This window comes from Psammomys obesus, unplaced genomic scaffold (assembly GCF_907164565.1).
Source record: "Psammomys obesus unplaced genomic scaffold, mPsaObe1.curated_primary_1811, whole genome shotgun sequence".
NCBI classification, from domain to species: Eukaryota; Metazoa; Chordata; class Mammalia; order Rodentia; family Muridae; genus Psammomys; species Psammomys obesus.
The window spans coordinates 6,933,785-6,943,944 of NW_026594083.1; positions in this window are offsets into that span (position 1 = coordinate 6,933,785).

The following is a 10,160-nucleotide window of genomic DNA, read 5'->3' on the forward strand; positions in this document are numbered from 1 at the left end:
AATATTAACCTCCATTTCTTAGAAAAAGTAAACTCATATAGGGACACTGTGGTATTATACGACAAAGGAAGAAAAGAACACCAAGATTAGACATATAAATAAAATTCTACAAATATATAAAATATATAAAGACTGTATTATGTCAGAAATTAAATAATAACTGCAACAACTTTGTCCTAGAGACTTTTCTTGGACCTAATGGCAATTAGCACTCTGACTATTAAAAACTGATAATATACTACTTGGGAAACAACAAACTTTCTAAACTGGCTGGGAGATTTTCTTTGTGTCTAGTGCCCTTGAAACTACAAGAGCTACCAGCCTTGTAGAATGGCGGTCATGCTTTGGTAAAATATGCCCTTGAAACTGCAATATTGTTAAAAGTTGGGTTTTGGAATTGATGAGGGAAATTGATTGTAAAAGATAATTTTGTTCTGTCATGGCTTATCAGTGATGACTAACCTTAGGACCAAGCAGAAGTTAAAACATGTGTCTAGGGGACAAAAATGATATGATCTGTGTTTTGGAACAACATCCATCTATCCATGCCTACTAAACGCTGTATAAATAAAGAAGAACCCAGACTGTCAGTCAGTCAAGATGTAAAACTCCTCCTGATATTTGTGCCTGACTCATCCTCAATCCTCCCTTGCCACATTTACCCTTCTTCAGGCCCTGACCATACCCAGGGCTGGACCCTAGCATCAGAGTATGATTTCTACTCTTGTGAATCACAGTCAAGTTGAAAACTGTAAATTGGCCAATGGGCAGCTGAGGCTTCATGTGGGTTCCCTAGAAAAGGGAGTAGGGGCTGTGTCTGATATGGACTCTGTTGCCCGGTTTTCAATCACTTCCCCCTAGTGGGGCTGCCTTGCCCTGCCTCAGTGGAAGAGGATCTGATTAGTCCTGATGTAACTTGATGTACAGGGTCAGGGGGTGGTGGGAAGCTTCTTTTCTGAGGAGTAGTTTTGGGGGGGTGGGAGGAAGAGGGACAGAGAGTGGAACCAGGAGGAAAGGAGGGAGGGAACTACAATTGAGATGTAAAGTGAAAAAATAAAAAAAGAAAAGAAAAGAAAATTAGAAATTGTATATACCCTGTGTTTCATGAAGGAGAAAAGGACTTGCATTATTATTTGAGATTTAATTTCATGTTGTAACCATTTTATATCATTTCCCAACTTTTTAATCATATTGATTAGTCTTTGCAAATATAAGCACTGCATCTCAGTGTGAGAGCATAACCATGCAACAAACGATGCAATTTTGCAACTCAGATTAGCTTTGAGATAGTTTTCTTAGTTACCTGTTTTTACATACACATACACAAGAAAACTCTTTTGAAATGTGTCTCTGAGGCTGCAGGTGGCAGTGCTATTGAGAGAACGCTTAGCATGTCTGGGCCCTGCATTTAACCCCAGTGCCACCAACAAAATTATTCTAAACTAAAATCAAGTAAGACTATAGTCTAGAGACAGTAGTGAAGACAGAGGTGTTCTTGCTTCTTACTCTAGGCTCCAATTAGCACTAACACTGACAAATAGATAGCAAAAGTAGGAAAGTAGGACACAAAAAATAAAGGGGATTTTTTTTTTGACTAGCAAAATGGCTCAGCAGGCCAAGTGCACCTACTAGAACTCCTGCAAGTTTTCCTCTGACCTCCCAGACAGAGCACTGATGACAGACCAAAGAAATTAATCCACCCTAGTCAAGTGCAGTGAATTAATGCAGAGTGGATACCAAGGCAGCTGTGTCACCGAAAGGCCCACTGCACGTGGATGATGACTCAAGAAGCTGCGTCCTCAGACATCCCTGGCCCACGTGCTCTGCCGCTGAGTCCTCTCTCCCTCGCTACTGTTCAATGCTTGCATAACCTCAGGAAAAAGCCTAATGAGCCTTAGGACTCTGAGCTTTCTGATTCCCATAAGTCTTCTTAGCTTCCTGAGCCTTCCTCTTCCCTCCACAAAGGGACCCTTCAGCTCAGAGGGGATAGACAGAGCACGCAATAACATGCTAGCTCTCTGAGCCTTGTTAAGCACTGCCCTAGTCACAGGGGACTCTCCTTTCATGAGCTAGGCGCCCTCCCGTGTCCCACCTCCTAGTTAGTAATGCATGTTGGGGGCGGTAGGTATTTCAACACAGAAATGTGAATTGTGAGGGTTGGGAGATGAACATGGAATCTATAGCAAGGCTGTTAGGAATGGAGAAGTCACATACAGCACATGTAAGTTCTAACCTTCATTTTCAAATAACTCCCATATGTAAGCCAACTGGTCATGAGACAAACACAAGCAGTCTAAGAAAGAATTCATGTCAGTTTCTTCACAGATTTTGTGTGTGTGTGTGTGTGTGTGTGTGTGTGTGTGTGTGTGTGAGACTTGGATGAAGGACATTGTGATGGTTAATACTGATCATTAGTTTGCTAGGGTTTAGAGTCACCATGAAAATAAACCTCTGGGCATATCTATGAGGGAGTTTCAAGATTTGGGTTCATTGCAGTGGAACACCCATACTAAATGGAATTGACACCATTCCAGAAGGTCCCTGACTGAAGAGAAAGGAGGAGAATATGAGCTGCCTTTCTCTTCCTCTCTCTCTCTCCCTCCTTCCTTCTCTCCTTTCCTCCTCCTCCTCCTTCTGACTGTGGAGAAAACGTGACCAGCTACCTCCTATTTTTTCCACGTTGCCCTTCCTGCCAGGGTGGGCTGTACGTACATTCAAACTATGACCCCAAAATAAAATCTTGGTTCCTTAAGTTTCTGTTGCCAGGCATCTTATTAGTACAATGAGAAAAGTAATCATTACAGATACCTATCGGTACGGAATTTATGAATTAACTATTGACAGTTTGCATGCAAATTTTCTTGGTCTGTAAGGTGCAGTCATGAGAACCTTAGTTTGAATCTAGAGGCCACATAAAAATGCCAGACATGAGGGCAAAGAGCTGCAATCCTTGACCTGGGTGAATGAGGCAGGAGGCTCCCTGGAACTCAGTGGCCAGTCACTCTAGCCTAATGGTGAGTTCCAGGCCAGTAAGAGACTCTGTCTCAAAGTAGGCAGATGATGGTCATGAGAATGACTCCTGAGTCTGGCCTCTGGCCTCCATACAACGTTGTGTGTGTGTGTGTGTGTGTGTGTGTGTGTGTGTGTGTGTGTGTCACATGCACGCATACACACGTACCTATAGACACATAAGCACCCTACACACACACACACACACACATAAATGTTAAGATTTAAAAAAAAATATTTAACCACTATATTTTATCTTAGTTGTAAAACCTTTTAAAAACTTGTTTTGTATATGTTTGAGGGGGGCTGCCATGGTAGGTTGGTTGGAGTCACATGACAGAGAATTCAGGGAATTGCTTCCCTCTCCACAATTCGGGCCCTGGGGATTAAGCTCAGGTCATCAGCCTGAGCGGCAAGCGCTTTAACCCACTGACCCTCATATTATGTTAATACTGAAGCATGTGCTTCACCAGCTCAGGGCTCAGGGCTCAGGTTTTGGTTTAGATCCAGTGTGAACACATGCAAAGAGAAATGCCCACACGCCATTGTAACTTGCTATCCTCATAAGGGTAAGCCCATGCAAAGATAAAAGTGACTCATTCTAGGAACAGAGACCAATGCTTCTCTGTCCCTGTCACCATGGCTGATTTCCAGAGCACTCTTGGAGGGATGTCTTCTGTCTCGTTGGGACTGTCGGGTCCTCGGCTGTCACTCCATGCAGTTGCCACATCTGCACTAAGCAATGGGTAATTGATTCGAAAAATCTCTTGTGTAACCTTGTCGATGCCAAGGAAATGTGTACGCAGCTCTGGGCTCCCCTGGCCTCCTGTGGACTACATAAACCCTGATAACCAAGTTTATTATATGTGTGTCTTAAATTCAAGTAAATAAATAATGAGTGAGGGCTACAGTGTCTCTGATTCATCTTCATGGCTGAAAAATACAGCCCGGATGTCGAGACATAGTGGCATGCAGAGACTGGATGGATTTTTCTTAGTTCTAAACGTGAGTTGACAGGACAGGAGAATTTTACATCTGTATTATCCTGAAAACAAACAATGTAAGGAATAGGCAAGTAAACAAACAGTTCCCCAGTTACAGTACTCCTCTACCCACAAACTCAAGAGTGAACCTCACTCACCCTGCTTTGCAACTTGACATGAAACTCTTTTGCTTAAAAAAAAAAAAATTAAGTTTGCGGAATAAAGGTTAGAAACTCAGCGAAGGGAAGAAATCTACTGTTGTGAAGGTACAGCACTACATTTTATTTTTGGCCACCACTTCAGCAGCTAGGTATTAAACCATGTAATGATAAGGAACCAAGTGTGGCCCATAATCTGTCATCATTCGCTCACTGCAAGAGACCCCTCATTTGCCTCTGCATTAATTGTATATCTTTTAGATCTTCCTAAATCAACACCTACACTAAATTACAACTCAAATCAAGACGGGGCTTACATCTGTTTTCTGTCTGTTCCAGTCTAAAAGCCTGCAAACTCTGCTGTCTGGCCTTCGTTTCTGCTTCACTCCAGAATTTGGCTGGAAGCCGCGGACCTCCTCAGCCTCAGTTGTTGGCAGCAAACCCTTACTAAACAGCTCTCTCACATGTATTAAAAATAGCTAATATGATGTGCTAGCTCTTACTCAAGCTGTAGGACAGCTCCTGTGCCTAGGATTAGCAGAGCAGAGACCAGCATGTGACAGAGAGGAGCACCAAGATTCAGATATGATTTTCTTTTTCTAAAAAACACTTTTTTAATTGCTGCTTTGTTTTGTTTTGTTTTGTTTTTTCGAGACAGGGTATCTCTGTGTAGCCTTGGCTGTCCCGGACTCACTTTGTAGACCAGGCTGGCCTCGAACTGAACACTGAACAGAGATCTGCCTGCCTCTGTCTCCCATGTACTGAGATCACAGGCGTGTGTCAATATGTCTGGCATTAAAAAAAAAAAAAAAAAAAAAAAAAAAAACTTTTACTTTTAATCAACACAAACTAATTGTGCATATTTGTGAAGTACCATGTGACCTTTTTGTTTTATTTTTTAGTTGTTTTTTGTTTGTTTGCTATTCAAGACAGTGTTTCTCTGTGTAACCTTGGCTATCCTGGACTTGCTTTGTAGACCAGCCTGGCCTTGAACTCACAGAAATCCGCCTGCCTCTGCCTCCTGGAGTGCTGGGATTACAGGTGTGCCTCAACGTGCCCCGCTCCTGTGTGACATTTCAATACATACAGCATATAATATTCAGAGCAGGGTCAATTTGCATAACTATCACTGTATTATTGCTTTGTGTTTGACACATTCTGATTACTCCTCCAGCCATTCTCAACCTGTGGCGTTGCAGGCATTGGAAAACACAATTTCCGACGGTCTTAGAAACTGGGACACTGCTTAGACACAAAATTATAGTTATAAAGTAGCAACAAAAATACAGTTAGGGTTGGGGCTTCTTAAGACCATGAAAATAAGTGTTTTCTAATGGTTGCAGTCCACAGGTTGAGAACAGCTGTAACCTGCTTCATATTTTGAAATGTATTAACTGTTTTCAACCAGAAATAATATTCATGTGTATCCTGGGTCTGTCAGTGGCACCCCTACTAGGAAGCACAGCAAGCAAGCGATTCTACCTGTAACACAGTTGTGTCAAACATTTCTGTGCCTTTTCATTCATTCATTCATTCATTCCTTTATTCAATTGAATAAGTGTCTTTGTTTCTAATGGATTTATTTATTTATGATTACTATTCATTTGTTTGTCTGGGAGGGTGCCAAATCAAGTGTTTGCACACAGTAGGCAAGCACTCTACCACTGAGCTGCACCCCTCAGCTGAACGAATACCTTCTTTGGTAGACAAGGCCATCATGTTCTCCAGCCGGTGAGAACGCCATTGTTGGTACAACACCTGGGCTTATTTGCTCAGGGTAGAGGTACAGGGAATCCCCGAAGCTGTTTATTTACCAAAGGAGTTACAAGTCACCTATGACATAGTCTTCTCTCCCTGGCACTTGAGGAGTGATTAAGACATAGTTTTCAAAATAAGACTACGGAGCATTCGTTGTTCATTCATACCTATTATTCATTCATTGATGACCAGCCCAGGCTAATGTTTTTCTTGGCATCCATCTAGTAGCATTCTCGGTGTCCAGAGACTTCCTCCCCCTGAGGTAAAACTAACAGAAGCACAGAACAGGTAGAGATTCAAAACCAACTATGACCTAAGCAATAAAAAATGCCTTCGTGTAGTTTCTGTCTTGTAAAACTTGATAACGCATATCAACTAAAGCGCTAAAGTCCAATTCTGCACACGACGCAGCTGAAGCAGACAGCATAGGCTCCACAACACAAAGCAGGTGCTTGATCATTACGACCATTCCTTCTGGTTTTAGGTCAAGCAACAACATCAATAGTGAAAAGTTTCCTTTAATACCATTAAAACCAGGAGAACTGGAAAAGTCTCCTCACAAGATGTCTATCTATTACCATTTCTAAAAAGTTGTACTCTCCTTGTATTACAATGTTTTTTTGGTTGTTTTTTTGTTTTGTTTTGTTTTTTGTTTGTTTGTTTTTTCTGGTGAGTGACCTGCTGTAAACTTTAACCTTGTCAAACATTTCTAGAATGGATCAGAATCGTGTTGCAGTTTGAGTAAGACAGATTCTTCAAGCAGAGAAGTGTAAATAAATGTGCCTTATACCAGCTAGTAAGCAGCTTTATTTGTTGTACCTCCTTGGAATGTGTATTGTCAATTTGTGGGAGGAAGCAGCATTCAGATTTATCAAAATCTCACACTTAGAAATCACTATTTTAAGAACTCTTCACTAGCTGTTGCTGTCCTTGAACTCTGGACAGAAGGTAAAAGCAAAGACAGATGAGACTCTGTCCACTCTGTGTGTGTGTGTGTGTGTGTGTGTGTGTGTGTGTGTGTGTGTGTGTACAACCTGAGACAGACAAAAAAACTCAAAGAATATAATCGAGAGGCTAATGAACAAATGTTACAGCCGTGGATTAAACAAAGTGCCTTGAGAAGATGGGATGATAGATTCTAACTTGAGAATTAGCAGTCATGTGCATCTGTCAGCAGAATAAACAAACAGGGAGACTGGGAGAGAAAGAGCCTGAAATTTTTAGAATGTAGGACTGGTTGGGGAATTCAGACTTGAGTCTTAGGAGGTGAGGTTCTTAGACTCATATTTCCTTAAGGGCTCCTGGGATGTTCCTTTGCCTGCAGGACACAATCTAACATGTTATTTGAGGCCTGGAACGAACATCTGCTGCTCATCTTCTGCTTGCCTTCTCTGTAAGGAGTTTCACTTCTCCACATGCTCTCTCTGACCTTCCAGCCTGTCTGTTATTCTATCACCTGGTTCTTCTCTCAGGCTTGGCCACCAGCTGGGATCCTTCCCTTTCCTTCTCTTGCTATGAAATTTACACACTCAGCATTTATTTAAATTATGCATTATACACACATATATGCATTTTTTTTCAGTCAGGTGTTAGTAGCACATGCTTGTAATCCCAGCACTGGAGAGGCAGAGACAGTGGGGATCCCTGGTACTGAGTGGCCAGCCAGCCTAACTTACTAGGTAAGGTTCACGCCAGAGAGAAACTCTGTCTCAAAAGAAAGGGATGTTACCTTAGAAATGACAAAAGATTGATTTCTGTTCCACACATACCACACTTGTTCCTGTATGTTCCTCACACACACACATGCATGCGCAACCACCAAAAACAAAACAAAAAAGTAGTTATTTTAATTTTCATTATTATAGTGTGCCAACAGTTAAGTACATTTTAGTTCCTGCAGATCGAGGATCTCATTTCATCTTTCTTATGTAGTGAAGCTAAATTACCCATTTAATGTTACCTACATAAATAATGTTTTATGTACATTTTGATCATGCAGTTACTCCTTACAATAGGAGCTCACAGGTTGGGCATAGTGGGATAAAACTTTAATCTCAGCACTCAGGAGGCAGAAGCAGACAGGTTTTTGTGAGTTCAAGGCCAGCTAGGGCTAGATAGTGACCACTTGTGCCCCTAAAAGAAGTTCATAGTAACTCTTCAACAGAATGGGCCAAAAGCGCTGAGAAGTTAATCAGAGCATGCAGTGGTGTGCACCCCAGATCCCCACTTCAGGCATTGACTCCCACAAGAGCTGGCCACTGGAGGTGTTGGCTCTCCAGGACCTACCTGTCTGTATGTATACATATATATGTATGTATGTGTATATGTATATATATACCCATATATGTATATATACCATATACATACATATGAGTTACTCATTGCTCCCCCGAAGCGGGAGCCTGGCACGTTCACATGACTGCTTGCCTTCATCAGGAAGTACAAACAAAAAGTGTATGTATATGGGAACACGAGCTTGTAATCCCATTGAGAAGGTGAGAAAGTGGCTCACTGGCTGGCCAGTCTAGGCTACTTAGCAAGTTTCAATTTGGAGAGGGATCTTAATTCCAAAAATAAGATAGGCAGTGAAAAATACCCAGGTTGTCCTCTGCTCTACATACACACTCACACTGTTGAGTGCACACACAAACATACACAAAGCAACATGGACAGCCTAAAATAGGTGGGGAAATATAACAAGAGAAAGACAGATTATGCCAGAATAGAGCTTGAATCCCATGCTAGGGAGCTGAGACTTTGTGTGGGAACAGTGGTTTCCAAGATATAAACAAAAGCATGCTGCGGATGTAGAAAATATTCCTTACAATTAATATTTTAACAGTGGGATATTTTCTGCACATTTTCTAAGATATATATTATATTAACGTTTACATTATTTTAAGAATCTAAACCCAGAGACTTTCTATTCTTTTTTTTTTTAAAACCAATAGATGTGTTCGGTTAAACTTAAGGACATGCCTGAAGTGGAAATGTATGCCTCTGATAGTAGTTCTTGGGATACAGGATCATGGTGAGTTTGAAGTCAGCTTGGACAATATGGCAAGTTCTAAGCCAGAGGCACACAGTGAGACTTTATCTCAAAACCTAACAAAACCAGAGAATACAATGCAGACAATGGGGCATCCATCAGGTCTTTCAGAGGTCATTTTGTGATGAAGACTATTGTGTGTGTGTTGGGCACACAGGACAGCTTGCCGAAGTCAGGCGGTTCTCACGTGATTCCTAGGGTCTCCCTTCCTCTGGGATGTAGGCAAGTGCCTTTTCCTACTGAGAACCAACAGAAAATACTGTTTGCCGGAGCACACCCAAGTCTAATCACATCAACTCTCTGGGATGGGAGACAAGATCAATATTTCCCTTTTTCCCTTGCTGTTTCTAACTTGCCAGGCACAACTGAACCCAGAGGTCAAACTGTTAAATCTGAGCTAGAAAATGAAACATAATCATTTGTTAACTCAAAACTAGTAGTTTTTCAAAAGCTGCGGGTGAATGACGGCTGCAGACATTAGGGAAAGGAATATGAGTAATAGTTTCCTCTTCACTTTTTGTTTGTACTTCCTTATGAAGGCCAGCAGTCATGTGAACGTGCCAGGCTCCCGCTGCGGGGGAAGGAATGAGTAACTCACTCATTAAACGACCTTTTACATCGGCCACTTTCTTATCTGCTGGAATTTGAGTGAGCTCCCAGAGCAGCTCAGCTTGTATTCCCAAGTTTACACAATAATAAAACCCACACAATAACCCTCTTACTCTTCTTTTACCAGTCCATTATTCAGTACTGATTAGCTTTGAAATGCAAATAGTCCTATCAAATAGCAATGGAATGAAAGTCAAAACCACTGTACATGAAGACAAAGTAGCCTATCCAAAGGCCCCTGTGTGATCTCCAATATTTTCAGGATTAGGGGCAGGATATGAAATCTTTATACTGATTTACAGATAATCTCTGCTACATTCTTATGTTTCCAAACTCCCAATCTGCTTTGACCTGTTATTAACTCTTCATCGACCATTGGCTGAACTTTCAAACTCAACTTGTTTTCAGCATACATATTCATATCATATGAGAAATACCACTGTGAGGCATTTTGGGTTGGGTTTTTGTTTGTGTGTGTGAGATGTTTGTTTGTTTGTTTGTTTGTTTGTTTTTGAAGGATCTTATCTAGCCTATTCAATCACAAATAATATTTGTGTTTTTTAAGCACAGAGTAGCAACTTAGAACACAAATAC